Source organism: Crocodylus siamensis, chromosome 4, assembly GCF_052110815.1.
Source record: "Crocodylus siamensis isolate JL-2025a chromosome 4, ASM5211081v1, whole genome shotgun sequence".
Taxonomy (NCBI): Eukaryota; Metazoa; Chordata; order Crocodylia; family Crocodylidae; genus Crocodylus; species Crocodylus siamensis.
The window spans coordinates 202,096,446-202,111,579 of NC_143398.1; the positions used below are offsets into that span (position 1 = coordinate 202,096,446).

At 42.8% G+C, this 15,134-nt stretch overlaps 1 protein-coding gene across 1 annotated transcript in view; it reads left to right on the forward strand.

The window, feature by feature from the left end:
* The window catches only part of LOC149867443 (uncharacterized), a 193,253-nt gene that overhangs the window by 91,394 nt on the left and 86,725 nt on the right, over window positions 1–15,134 (forward strand). Inside the window, exon 7 of the mRNA XM_090041709.1 lies at window positions 168–220. The gene's annotated coding sequence lies outside the window, so the exon portion shown is untranslated. The remainder of the gene's footprint in view (window positions 1–167; window positions 221–15,134) is intronic.

The window sequence follows — 15,134 nt, forward strand, 5'->3', positions numbered from 1 at the left end:
TACTGAGGCTTGTTTTGTAGCCAGCACTGAACACTGCGCTGCTGTAATTACATTGCTAGCTAGTTTAAAGCTAGTTTGAGATATCTACTCAAGCTGCAGTTGCACCTTTGACTGCAGTTTAGACGTTCTGTCTGTGACTTCAGGCACTCCGCTGTTCTCTCTTTCAGGTACAGACATTCAAAAAGCCTGAGGAGGAATCGATCTAATCTACACAGATTCTGTAAGTGGCCAAGGTTAGATTGGTAGTAAACAGAACACACATTCACTCTTGGGATGAGGGAGGAGGTTGCACACAGGCTGCCTACAGTGGTCATGGCCAGTAGGTCGGGGGCATTCCTGTACACTTCCCAGCAGGCTCCATGGGCTTCCCAGGCTGCTGGAAACTGCCAAGTGCAGCCGAGTAGCTGGGGCACTCCAATTAGCTGCCAGGCACAAGTGAGCACTCCCACAACTCTTCCCCCTGCCCCCACACCCTTCCTCACCCTAGTACTCCAGGACCCTGTAGCTGCAGGCCAAAAAAGCCTTGCAACACTCCAGGTTTTCTGGGACCCAGGGACCTGTGTGCAGTGGCTAAGCTGCAGAGGTCACAGGGTTGCCTCCATGTAGGCACAGTCCTACCCTCACGTTCTGCCCCCTCATCACCCCAGCTCACCAGAGGCAAGCTGCCTACACCAGTACCTGCTTGGGGGAGGGGCCCATGCTGGTGTCCAGGTGGTAGGGTGTCTAGCTCTGGCCACTGAGATGTGGTGTTCTGGAGCCAGGCTTGGGGTCCGTGGGATTGTCCTTGTGTGTGGAGGCATGGGGTTCCCTGGCTGGGTGTGTGGCCATCGGGGTGATTGTGTAGGGGGTGCATGGAGGTACATGTGCACCCCCTGAACATGGTGGTGCTCCCCTACAAAAAGGTGGCACTGACACCACTGGCAGTGTCTGTGCATGGTCCGCGATCCCTGCTGGCCACTGCCACCAGTGGCTGCAGGTGGTTGCCAACCCTTGGTTGGTGCTCGTCACCACCACCCCATTGCCAACAGTGCTGGTGGTATCTGTGGGAGCTTCCCCACTTACTGCCACTGCACTCCCACTACTCCCGCTACCACTGCCATGCTCCCGCTGCCACTGTGTCACCCCAGCAACTGGGGGCACGAGTAGTTCATGGTGGCCAAGGTCAGGCTCTATGGGGCTACATCTGAGCTTGGGAATTCTCCTGGGCTCAGTGTCAGGGGTGTATGTACATCATGGAGTGCTTCATGACTGGATACAGGGGCACAGGTCCTGGGGCTTGTACAGTGGACATAGAGCCTCCCTTCCCACCCACCCCCACCTACTACTTGCCTGTGGCTGACATGGTCAGAGGTAAGAGGTGGGACTAGGGAGAGTGTCTGTGCTGGCTCTGCTCTAGGAGAGCTCGGGGTGGGGCTCAGTTGGAGCTTGGGGGCAGGGAGCTCAGCCAGAGCAACCAAGTGCAGGATGAGTGCTGGTGCACCTCCCTGCAAGTGGGGGTGGGGTGGGGGGGGAGGTTAAGAGGGCTGCAAAGGAGCCAGGGATGCTGGACAACAGTGATGTAACTTGAATTGTTAGGGGATCTGATACAGAACTTTGATTTACTGGGCTAACCTAAATCCATTAGATTTGCAGGCACATCAAACCAGGTCTACGCATAGACTGGATTCTGCCATTATTAGTCCGGTCTATGGCATAGTCGGTGTATGCCAAACTGTATGGTTACAGGTTTAGATCAATTTCCCATCCCTTAGATCAGTTTGTGCAGTGTGTGTACCTAGTTTCAGTTTCTCCAGTTGTGAAATAAGAATGATAATCCTTCTACCTCACAGAAATATTGTAAGGACTAATTAATAACTGTATAGTGCTCTGAATTTATAAAGTACTCTTATATACCAAGTGGTATGTTTAATACTGGCTTGTACAAATACTTCTGTTATCATGGAAACTTTTATTCCTTTGCACAAGTGGCAGATTTCCTGTAAGTGCACATGAGAACTACTATGAAATTATGGATCATGACAGTAAAAGAAAATACAATGTTCTAATAAAGAAAATGCAATCCCTTGTTAAAACAGAGAAACCCCCACAGTGGATACTTGAGCTTAATCTATCTGGATTTAGCTTTAATTTCTACAATAGTCCATATTGTACATAGATTTTAATGTTTGTTTTCAGTACAAATTGGAGACTAGCACAAGAGCTGTAACTGATTATACTCATACCTATATCTGAATACAGTACAAAGAGGTTTTCCAAACTATAAGAGTTTCAATGTTCAAACCTTTAGTTTCCTACATGAACATCCATACACCAGATTGGGCAGTCAATGAGAATGAGCTGTACTGCACAGAAACATGGAAGTGAAGTTTAGGGATAGGCTGCCTATCCCCTGCCTATTACAGATCCAGGCAAAAAAATGGATCCAGATATGAGCCACAGATGGATGGCTCCAAACCTTACAGGCATCTCCAGTACAAAACCTATTTAGTTGGGCTTTGTATAGAAGAAAGGATTTGGTCTTTCAGTACTTTTTAAAAATGTAAGAGATCAACTAAGAACAATCACATACCAATTACAGATGATATGTTTAGCATTAGGCATGTAGCAACTGGTAAATCTCTTTGGATATTTAGCACAATCTGACTGGAAAATAATAGCTTTGAATTATGGCTGTTTTCTTGAACCTTTAAAGCTATTTTGTTTGTGATTTACTAGTGTATTATGGTAGCTTGTTCCTGTTTGGAAAAAGTGCAACAGGTGAGCATATTTTAACTTTACAATGAGTAGTGTGTGGTTATTCTCAGGAGGCTCCAGCTTGAATGCAAGTCACTGGCTTGAAGCCAGCAAGAACTGTACTTAATAGACAAGGCAGAATTCTTGGTCTAAGAAATGTAAAACCAACAAAAAATGAGATCTCTTTGCCCTTAACTTAAGAAAAAGCACTCTCCCCTTAACCCTGCAAAAGTGGGGAAAGATTTAAATGTGCCGGGAGATAGGAATTAATATGTTACATTTTAAAATGTATTGGGGCCCACCATATATAGACATAATAGGCCAAATTCTGCTCCTGTTTACATCACTTCAACCCCACTGAAATAAATGAGATTTCTGTTACTGTAGCACGAGAGCAAAAGCAATGCAAATGCTTCAGTTTAACTGAAAGCAGATTTTGCTCCAATAAACCTATTAAATATACTTTGTTCTCATTCTACTACTGTATGCTGATGAAAGGTGTTGTCACACAGCAGGTGGCTATATTGAGGTGAACTGTAATTAGCTCATATCAAAAGAGAGGCCTAGATAATGAGCTCTATAATTAGCAAATCAAATCAACTCTGTGAATGTCTATCAGAAAGTAGTTGATCATCTACAAGGTCCTTGGTGGTGAATTCAGTCAACACACTATTCATGACACTAGCAAGAGCTTACACTGTTAAACCAATAGGAATGTTGTGGACAATTTCCCATTGCTACCACAACAGCACGGCTAGAAGAAGAGGCTGAGCCTGAAAAAGGGTTACTGACAGTGGTTCATAATAGTCCTGTCTAGTTGTTATGACTGCAGAGTTTCTTCAGAGGGTGTAACACGGGTGTCTTTTTGCTTCTTTATTATCACTAGGTTTAATTTTGTATAGAATATATTTATGAATAAAAAATAGAGCAACTTCTCATCTATGTTTAAAAGCTATGCTGAAAGTATTTCATTGTGGTTTTCAAAGTAGCTATAAAACATAGGAAGGGCTTAGGGGGAAAGGACTATTCTCCCACAGTAAATCAAAAGTGAACAGACAAAGGTCAAAATACCAAAAGCCACAAGAACATTAACACTTAGGATATAAAGATTTCCTAAGAAACTAATGCTTGCTCTTTCTCTAGATAAAGTAGGCACCTTATCTTTGTGAGTTTACAAAATGGAGCCAAACTATACAAGTAACCACTTTAACTAAACCAAGGCCTGGATCTTTTAGCTGTCTACAGTCATTAAAGCTCTCAGAAAGTCTCCCAGGAGCCAATATGCTTGCTTAAGTATATGCTGTAAAAGGTCCCTGAGATTTACAAGGAACTGCTCCATGCTAAACTAGGCACCGTCTGATAAACAAGCAATTTTAGCTTCAGGCTAAATGATGCTCTTTGAGGCTTTGATTTACAATGCTGCAGATGATATATTTGTAGTTTTAGGAGAGATTCTGTTGTGGACCTGCTGTGATTACTCATCCATGAACCAAAGTAAGGGCTCAGATCTTCAACTAGGAGGTCAGAAAATTGCCAGTAGAGCATGAAATGTTTGATAAGGTTTATTTAGATGCTAAACATATAAAAAACTTAAATTAAACAAACAGTTGTGAACAATTCTTAAGCTTTCTAGGGACGAAGTTTTTCTGTTAGTTTGATTTGAGAGATATTTTAAGAAAAAAAAAATGAAAATAAGCCCCAAATTGACTTTATAGGCTAATTTGACTTTAATTAGTTTAGATTTTGAAAACCTGCACATGCTTAGGTTGTTATTACTGACATCTGAAAAAGGGAACTGCTAACTTATAGAATTACTCAGATCTTTTAATACCACTCCCCAAAAATCTGACAACCAGCTTGGAAGTAAAAAAAGCAAATTAGACTGCATGCACTGAAGAAACTTAGACTAGTAACTCTGACAGCCTTAAAACAATATTAATAGAGTCCAGCGTTCCAGGATTGCTTTGCTTTTTAAAATTCTTTTATGCAGCAAAAGACCTGTAGGCAAAATCCTGCATACTGGTGATAGCCTCCTGCAAGGTGGCGAGTGATTTTAATTATTATAAAAGTCAAGGATTTTCTATATCTATTTGTAGCTTCCTTATTAGGAGCACATGATTAATGGATTACATCATGTGATTAAAACTTATGCCTACCAATTTTTTTTTTCCCAGATCAGGCCTTATTTATAGTAGTATGATTAGATATGCAAATTTTTCAACCAGGAAAAATCAATATGCCTCAATTTCTGGTTTCAAGTACAGCCCGTTGGATTCTTTTATTTCTCTTTGAAACACATACCAGCCAAGCAAGCTGACTTTTTCATTGCTAGAGCTGTTTGGGAAACGTCTTTACCATGGTGTATGTAGAAAGAAACTTAACCTTTTCATTTGCATTCACATTTCAAGCGGAGTTTTTCAGGCTTTGCTGAACACTCAAAAGAAATTGTTATCTATTTATTTTGTAGTTAAAAAATGATTTTGGCTTTTGAAAACTCAGCTTTTTCAATGAAATCTCCAACAATTTTTTTAAAAGATTGAAGTTTTCACACAAAAGCCATAACATTCCTTGACAATGTTTTAATCTCTTTTTTTTTTTTTTTCTCGTTGCATTTAAATATTTAGCTCACTAAAGACTCCATTCTTTACAGTGTTTTCCCCCTTTAATTCCTATGGGATTTGTCAGGCTGGTCAACTGAGGTTTACCCAGGGTTTAACCAACTTCAGGGTTCAGCTTATGAATTCAGCACATCCATTTTCATGGAAGATAAATATTTTAGAGGAATGAGCATATAACTGGAAGTAAGCTTATTCTGTGTTCTAAATCTGACTTTTATAGTGAATCACAAAATACTAGGCAGGTCTCTTAATCTTTGTTCTTCAACTACCCTCTGAAAAATGGGAACGAGAAGTATTTAGCTCATTGGTTATTGTATTAATGACATATTTTCAGTGTGCTGACAACTGGCCAGAAACTTTGTTGGAGCCTTCAAAGGAATGATGTTAATTTACACCAACCAATGTTTGCAAAGTGTTCTTTATTGTTATAGCAGCCATGCTGATAGCAACCACAGGGTTTTACAACTTTAACTACAACTATAAACCTCTCTTTTTGCATATGTTGTGTACCTCATTCTACAGGATCAAATTAATATAATTATGCTTTCCTTGGACTGTCTGTGCAGCTAATTCCTAGCATGTGAAATTAAGACCAACTTATATGTCTAAATGCCACATTCTGGGCATCAGCACTTTAAAGCAATACACTAAGCTAGAATTTATCACATAGTTATTAAATGCAATCTATATATATACACAATTAAGTTGTTACTGCACTCTTTTATAGATATTATAATTCATTTGATCATATATACAGCATTAGCCTGATAATGCAAACCTCTCACAGGAGAATTACATTTCAAGAAGCTCTCTATTAATGTTCTAAGAGCTGCAGTATAATGATTTTTAATGGAATCAAATAAGACATTGTATACTAGCACCAATTCTGAGGCACTCCTGGTGTCAAGGACCCAAAAGATCTGTTCCTCTCTTGCTGCACTTGTGTAGTAATTCCTGTTAACGTGAACACATACTTTGGCTGAGAAGGGTGTTATATATGCCTAATATGGTAACAGGTTTTAATTAGCAATGTCTTGCATCACTTAAAAGGAACTTGCCCTTTGAAAAACCCTTTGAACTTGCCCTTTGAAGAAATGCATTAGGGTAACATATACATTCTGGGAGGGTTATTCACTGCTGGTTCTTGTTTCTGTCTCAAGCCATGACATGAAATAATACAATATGTTTAAATGATAGCAATGCCAGGCTCAAGTTTCCCAAAAGTGGTTGGGCATACAATGTATTTACATTTTGTTTTCACAAAAAAAAAAAACAAAAAAAAAAAAACAAAAAAAACCTGAACACTTTTTAAACAGAGTTCCCCTCCCCCTGCTTCCACGAAAGTACTTATTTTGGCAGATAGGTGGTGGAAAGTGTCTGAAAATGGATATCCGCTACCCCATCTACAGATCAGTAAGAAAAAAAATCCATTTAAGAGAGCTCAGCATGAGAACCTTCAAAAAGTGAATATCTTTCATATGCCACTTAAAACCAGTTTCAGGATGGTAAATTATTCCATTTGCTTAGTACCTATTTCGGATTCCAATATAACTTTTTACTGCAGTTTACATAGTGAAATTCTGGACAGAGATGTTGTTTTTAAAGTAACCGAGGCCTGACCTTTGCAGAAGAAAGATTTTTTTTTTTCTCCAAAATCTTACATGCCTGTGCTCCAAGTCTGAGCACTAAACGGTCCAAGAAGGGTGGTGCGAGGGTCTTTGTTAAGGGCTGGTTGCTTGGCTAGAGCTTTTAAAAGTGCTCGGAAGCCAGAATCAGAAGCCTTGTGCTTCTGATTTTGTCATATTAGGACCACAACAAAGCCTTAGCTAAGCTGCTGTGACACCATCCACTCTTTGATGTAGATGCAGAAACAATAACACATTTGTGCTACGGTATGGTTAAATGCAAACGCCTCATCTTGAATAAAACTCTTAGCCAACAAGAACTTTTGTCCCAGATCCCCCTCAGGGCTGTTCCTGCACAGATGTCAATGGAAAGATCTGCAGGCAGGTATGAGGTAATGCCACTTCTACACATTTAGGTCTGCCCAGGGTCTTTAGCAGAAGCCCAGAGTCCTGAGTCATTTCTTTTCTGCCACATGGGAGGTAGGAGGAATGTGGCAGAAAAGGTGTCCAAGCTGTTGGAGATAGGGAGGCATACTGCATTACCATGCCACATAGAACTCTGTGCCTTCTTCCCAGAGCCTATGGATCCTTTTTAACCCACTCAATTGATGCTGTCATTTAAACCTCAAATAGTTGCACTTAAAGGCCATGTACAGACATTACACTTTAACTAGTATAGATTCATAGATGCTAGGGTTGGAAGGGACCTCAATGGATCAACAGATCATCTTTCCTAGGCAGGAAAGAGTGCTGGGGTCAGATGACCCCAGCCAGATTCATCCTTCTCTTAAAGACCGCCAAGGTAGGGGAGAGCACCACCTTCCTTGGAAGCCCATTCCAAATTCTGGCCACCGTGACCGTGAAGAAGTTTTTCCTGATGTCCAGCCTAAATCTGCTCTCTGTCAGTTTGTGACTGTTGTTCCTTGTTACCCCAAGAGGCGCTCCGGTGAACAGAGCATCTCTGATCCCTTGCTGCATCCCCCTAATGAATTTATAGGCAGCCACAAGATCCCCTCTCAGCCTTCTCTTGCGGAGGCTGAAGAGATCCAAGTCCCTTAGTCTCTCCACATAGGGCTTGGCCTGCAAACCCTTAACCATATGAGTGGCCCTCCTCTGGACCCTCTCAAGGTTATCCGCGTCCTTCTTAAAGTACGGTGCCAAAAACTGGATGCAGTACTCCAACTGCGGTCTGACCAATGCTGCATAGAGGGGAAGGATCACCTCTTTGGATCTATTTTTCATGCATCTGCTGATGCATGATGAAGTGTGGTTAGCTTTCATAGATGCTAGGTGCTAGGGTCGGAAGGGAGCTCAATAGATCATCGAGTCCGACCCCCTGCATAAGCAGGAAAGAGTGCTGGGCCTACATTACCCCAGCTAGATACACATCTAGCCTTCGCTTGAAGACCCCCAGGGTAGGGGAGAGCACCACCTCCCTTGGGAGCCCGTTCCAGACCTTGGCCACTTGAACTGTGAAGAAGTTCCTCCTAATATCCAATCTAAATCTGCTCTCTTCTAGCTTGTGGCCATTATTTCTTGTAACCCCCGGGGGGGCCTTGGTGAATAAATACTCACCAATTCCCTTCTGTGCCCCCCTGATGAACTTATAGGCAGCCACCAGGTCGCCTCTCAACCTTCTCTTGCGGAGGCTGAAAAGGTCCAGTTTCTCTAGTCTCTCCTCGTAGGGCTTGGCCTGCAGGCCCTTAACCATACGAGTGGCCCTTCTCTGGACCCTCTCCAGATTATCCGCATCCTTCGTGAAGTCCAGCGCCCAGAACTGCACGCAGTACTCCAGCTGCGGTCTGACCAGCACCCGATAGAGGGGAAGTATCACCTCCTTGGACCTATTTGTCATGCATCTGCTGATGCACGATAAAGTGCCATTGGCTTTTCTGATGGTTTCGTCACACTGCCGACTCATGTTCATCTTGGAGTCCACTAGGACTCCAAGATCCCTTTCCACTTCCGTGCCACCCAGCAGGTCATTTCCTAGGCTGTAGGTGTGCTGGACATTTTTTCTCCCTAGATGCAGCACTTTGCATTTCTCCTTGTTGAACTGCATTCTGTTGTTTTCTGCCCACTTGTCTAACCTGTCCAGGTCTGCTTGCAGCTGCTCCCTGCCCTCCGGCGTGTCCACTTCACCCCATAGCTTAGTGTCATCTGCAAACTTGGACAGAGTACATTTCACTCCCTCATCCAAGTCGCTGATGAAGACATTAAAGAGTATCGGTCCAAGGACCGAGCCCTGCGGGACCCCACTGCCCACACCCTTCCAGGTCGAAACCGACCCATCCACCACGACTCTCTGGGTGCGACCCTCCAGCCAATTCTCCACCCACCGGACTGTGCAGTCATCCAAGTCACAGCCCCTTAACTTGTTCACCAGTATGGGGTGGGATACCGTATCAAAGGCCTTCCTGAAGTCCAAGTATACGACATCCACCCCTCCTCCTGCGTCGAGGTGTTTTGTAACCTGGTCATAAACAGAGACTAGATTGGTCAGGCACGATCTGCCTGCCACGAACCCATGCTGGTTTCCCCTCAGCATAACTTGCCCTGCCGGGCTCTCACAAATGTGAGCCTTGATAATTTTTTCAAAGACTTTGCCAAGGATGGAGGTGAGACTAACTGGCCTATAGTTGCCCGGGTCCTCCTTCCTCCCCTTCTTGAAAATGGGAACCACATTGGCCCTTTTCCAGTCCTCCGGGACTTGACCCGTGCGCCACGAGCGTTCAAATATTCCCGCCAGTGGCTCTGCAATGATGTCGGCCAGTGCCTTCAGTACCCTCAGATGGAGCTCATCCGGGCCTGCCGACTTAAAGGCATCCAGTTCTTCCAAGTGACCCTGCACCACCTCAGGGTCCACGCATGGAAGTCTGGTGCCTTGCTGCTGCCTCCCTACACTCCCAGTGAGAGACTTGTCATGCCTCTCGCTTAGGAACACTGAGGCGAAGAACTCGTTGAGGAGTTCAGCCTTGTCCCCTCTGTCCGTCACCAATTGTTTCTGCCCATTTAGCAGAGGTCCTATTCCTCCCTGGGCCTTCCTTTTACTCCCTATATATCTAAAAAACAATTTCTTATTGTCTTTTACTTGGGTTGCCATCCTCAGCTCCATGGTAGCTTTGGCCTGTCTAACTGCCTCCCTACAAGCACGAGCGGAAGAGGTATATTCCTCTTTGGTGATCTCTCCCTGTTTCCACTTTTTATGTGCTCCCCTTTTGGCCCTTAGTCTGCCCTGGATTTCTCTGGTCAGCCAGGGAAGCCTCCTGGCCCCTTTCCCTCTTTTACCTCTCACGGGGATCGTCTCGCTTTGTGCTCGAAGGATAGTTTCCTTAAGGCACAGCCACCCTTCTTGGGCTCCCATCATTTCAAAACTACTACTCTGTAGTGCGTCCTTCACTAATCGCCTGAGTTCACTGAAATCAGCTTTCCTAAAGTCCAGCACGTTCACCCTACTAGTTACCTTACCCACTCGACGCCTTATGTTGAATTGTATTTTTAGGTGATCACTGTCCCCCAGATGGCTACCGATCTGTAGGTCCCCTACTATGTCATCCCCCGTTGCCAATACCAGATCCAGTAAGGATTTGTTGATGATTTTGTCACAGTGATGTTCATCTTGGAGTCCACTATGACTCTGAGATCTTTTTCTGCTTCTGTGTTATTTCCCAGCCAGTAGGTGTGCTGGATATTTTTGTGCCCTAGGTGCAGCACTCTGCACTTGTCCTTGTTGAACTGCATCGTATTGTGTTCTGCCTGCATTTTCAACCTGTCCAGGTCCACCTGCAGTTGTTCCCTATCCTCCTGTGTGTTCACTTCACCCCACAATTTAGTATCATCTGCAAACTTGGACAGAGTACACTTCATGCCCACATTCAAGTCACTGATGAAGATGTTGAAGAGTACAGGTCCAAGAACCGAACCCTGCGGGACCCCACTACCCACATCCTTCCAGATCAATACTGACCCATCCACTACCACTCTCTAGGTGTGACTGCTAAGACAATTTGCCACCCACTGGACTGTGTAATCATCTAAATCACAGCCTCTTCATTTATTTATGAGACTGGAATGAGATACCGTATCAAAGGCCTTCCTAAAATCCAAGTAAATGACATCTACCTCTACTCCTGCATCTAAGCATTTTGTGACCTGGTCATAAAAAGAAACCAGATTAGTCAGGCATGATCTACCTGCTACAAATCCATGGTGGTTGCCCTGCTGCGTTATTTTTCCTGCTGGATTCACACAAATATGATTCTTAATAATTTTTTCAAAGACCTTTCCAAGGATGAGGTGAGACTGACTGGCCTATAATTATTCAGATCCTCCTTCCTCCCCTTCTTGAAAATAGGGACCTATTTTCTGCTCTGACTCAGCCTTTTCTGGCATTTTCCCGAACCCATGGAGCCTTAACTCTAAATTCCTGTGCTATCTTGCCCCTGGTATCCAGCTGTAGCAGGCCAGTTCACAAGACTGCTGAACTTGAAGCCTCATGAATATGATTATACCTCAAATCTGAATTTTCCCAAATTCTGAATGCTAGGACTCTTTCACATCCTATGGAAGGCCCCTCATCTTGCAAAATAAAAATAAATTGGTAAATCTCCATTCCAATTGCAGGAGATAGAATCTAGGCAGCTCACGAGAAATGTGAAAATATGCAAAGTAAACAGATTGTTTCTGACAGTAACAACCCTGCAAATGCATAAAGCATCATCAAATTGCAACATACAAGTATTAAGCTTTGAGAACAGCAAAATTCACACTGACACATTCTCAGAGTTTGAATTCATTATCGCACATACTCAGCTGGTAGATTTGTGGTGTAGCATCTTCTCAAAGGTGGCCTCAAAAGATATGTTCTTTTATTAGTGCAATTTCATTTGGCTCAAGTTCTCCAAATTCTTTGTGTAGAGGACTACATGCAAGAAACTTGATCTACACATGCCTTTTCTCTTACGGCTTAATAGTCAGACTGGTAACTTTGCTCAGTGGCAATACCTATTTCTATATCCTTCAAAACTCAAAACTTTTTTTTAGCGACCAGATGTCTTGAGCAAGTGCCAACAGATATTATCTCATTTACAGAAAAAAAAATGCTTAAAGCCAAGGAAATTAATAGATTTGAATGACATAGTTCTTACACAGTGCCCATAATAAGCACACTATTCTTGCCAAGAACAAGGAAATGTGTATTTTTTCACAGCACAAGTATCTTAACTGTAGACAATCTAAATATTTTCACTAGATAACATCAAGTATTTTTTAATGAGAACACATACTTATCAAATTATTCTAGATTTTTGTTAAGGTTGCTTAATTGCTGTGTCTTGTGAATAAGTATTGCTTACATATTTTTTAGGTAAAGTATTGTCAATTTATTGTAAAAGGGTATATACATACTAATAATATATATATTCATTTTTGAAATGGGATGCCTCTCACTTCACAAACATTATGAAGGGGTACGTTGAGTCTAAAAAGGTTGAAAACCACTGCTGTAGGAGTGGTTTTCAAAGATGAGAGAGAGAGAGTGCGAGAGTAAGCTTTCTGGAAAAGAAACATAAAAATATGTAAGCCCATACGTATGTGTGTATATATATGTATTATATATATATATAATACACACATACATATGGGCTTACATATTTTATGTTTCTTTTCCAGAAGGAGTTAGTGTGATGTTATTGGTTGAGATTTCTGTTGAACTTCTGTTGAATAGTGTTATTGTTTGAGATTTCTGTTGAAATAATATTTGTTTAAGATCAGTTAAGGATGCATTGTTGTGATGAAATATGTACTTGATAAATGGTATTTGTGTATTATAGAAACAATGTAAGATTTACGATGTACTTAAATGTTCATTTCCTTGCTTTTAAGTGCTCAGGTTTTGTAAATGAGTAGTTTATAATAACATACTTAACAAATTTAAGTGGTTTTTTAAAAGATCTTCATTTAGCTTATTCTTTGGCTTTTATTTTTATGTATACTCACATATTTTTCTTCTCTCACAGAAGTACATTAAAATGTAGTTTTCGATAAATATGATGGTGACAGATTATTGAAGCAAATGAATATTCAGTGCAGCCAAACTGAATAAATGGATGGAAACAAATACTAATACCCTAATATCATTGTATCTTTACAATTGCTGTGAAAATAATTAGTCAAGAGAAAGTACACTGTCTACAATTATTGCATCAGCCATAGCTTTGTGAGGATATTGGAATGCATCGTCCGGTAGATTGCACTGAGCGCAAGCAATAGGCTTTGGCCTGGTCATTGAAACAATTAATGACAGAGTCCTCCCAGAATACCATATTTACTTGCATACCACACACATCTTTCCCCCTTAAATCAATTCTCCAAAATTGGGGTGCCTCTTAAGCAGGGAAGATGTTTTTTCTTTAGTGAAATAGAAATAGGGTAGAATAGAGTAAGCAAACACTGATTTAGGACTGAAAAAATGTCTGCCACTTCTCCCCGGGGCTGCAACCAGGAGGAAGTTCAGCTTACAGATACTAGTGAGACAGCCATTTTTTGGCTGAAGAGTTGCTGAGCTGTTACTGAGAGTGAGCAAGCTGCTGCATGCAGTCTGTAGTATGTTGGTGAAGCATATGGCATAGAAATGAGCTCCTGAATTTACATAAAGAAATAAAGCATTGATTCTCAAACAGGGTACTGTAAGATCATTTGAAGTTTGCTACAAGTTGTGAGGAGATAAGCCAGGTGTGAGGAGCTAAGCAGATAAGCACAGATTTGTCCCTCCCTGGTCAGGGTTGCCAACTGTAAATTTAGGGCAGATCAGTAAAAATGTAGGCTAAAACCTCCTGTCCATAAAGTCCATAAAAGAAAATGTGACCCATAAAAACTCTAAGCCATTGGAATTGATTGAAGAAGCTCTGAAAACTCATCAGACAGAACTTAGGTGCTGATAGGCACAGCACAGCACCACAAATGGTTTCTCAGCAGGAGCACAGAACCCTGAAGGGATCTTTCTCTCAGTGCTTTGTAGACCCCCCCGCCCCCACCAACCATGTACTTTTCCTGGTACATCCAGTTAGCTGCTTATAATACTGCTTGGTTGAAGGTAGGCTTCTTTGGAAGTTCATGCCAGGACCTGGGAAGCAGGGCTAGGGTGGGGAGGGGTGAAAGTGGATGCATGGTACAGGATGCAGTCAGTGAGGGAGGATGGGTGTGTAGGTGACCCCTGGGGGGAGCAGTACAGTGTAAAACTGCTGCAGCCAAACAGGGTTGCCAACCCAAGAACATTTTTTTCTTACTAGAAACTTTTTATTGAATGTTGCTGGTAGGTGTCATAAGGCTTGAGTCCTTTCTTGCTTGGCACTCTACCTCCTTGCGATGTCAGGGTGAAATCTTAAGAATGGTATTACCTGTGTGTCCTGTGAGTTGTTTTCATTCGCTTGCCATGTTTTGATGGTCTTGCTGGGAGACAGTACCTGTAGGTGCCTCGTGAGATCTCACTCAGTTGGCTTTTTTGTGGGGGTCCAACCTCCCCTTTACCCCACCCTTACCATATTCAGGGCCCGAATGGGTGTTGTTATCCTGGAGTTCTCTCTTTACGGTGATCATTTCTCACCTGCACCTCCCAGTCAGGGAAAGAGATGCTCTCCAGCTGTCGGCTCTTCCTTAGCTGTTCTCTCTCTCAGCCTAACTTCCTCATGACTAATCTCATCACGGCGTAGCATCAACAGAGTTCTTCAAACACTAACTTTGGAACTTTCAGTTAATTTCCCTATGTCCAGCCTCTGCTGGGATACACTCAGGGATAATGAGTTCCTATCCCAAACTGAACTCTAGGGTTAGCCAGCATCTTACTGTGCCCTTTGATTTTGATAGGGCCCACACTTCCTTTTTGGCTGCTGATCCCCAGCCTTGATGCCATCTGGGGTTTTGTACCCCACCTTGACTTTATAGTCTTGACCCTTTGAAGGAATTGCTCCCTGCTAGCCAGCTCATTTCCTGGCCCAGGTCCACTGGAGGACTGTATGGGGTCTTACCATCTGGGCTCATGTCGCCTCCCAGCTGTTGTCCCCACTCCTCCCTAAGAGGTACCTCCAAGTTCTAATGTTGCCAGCTCTGGCTGTGCTCCGGGCTCCTCCGCAGCTCCACTGGGCTGCTCTGCCTTTTTGTC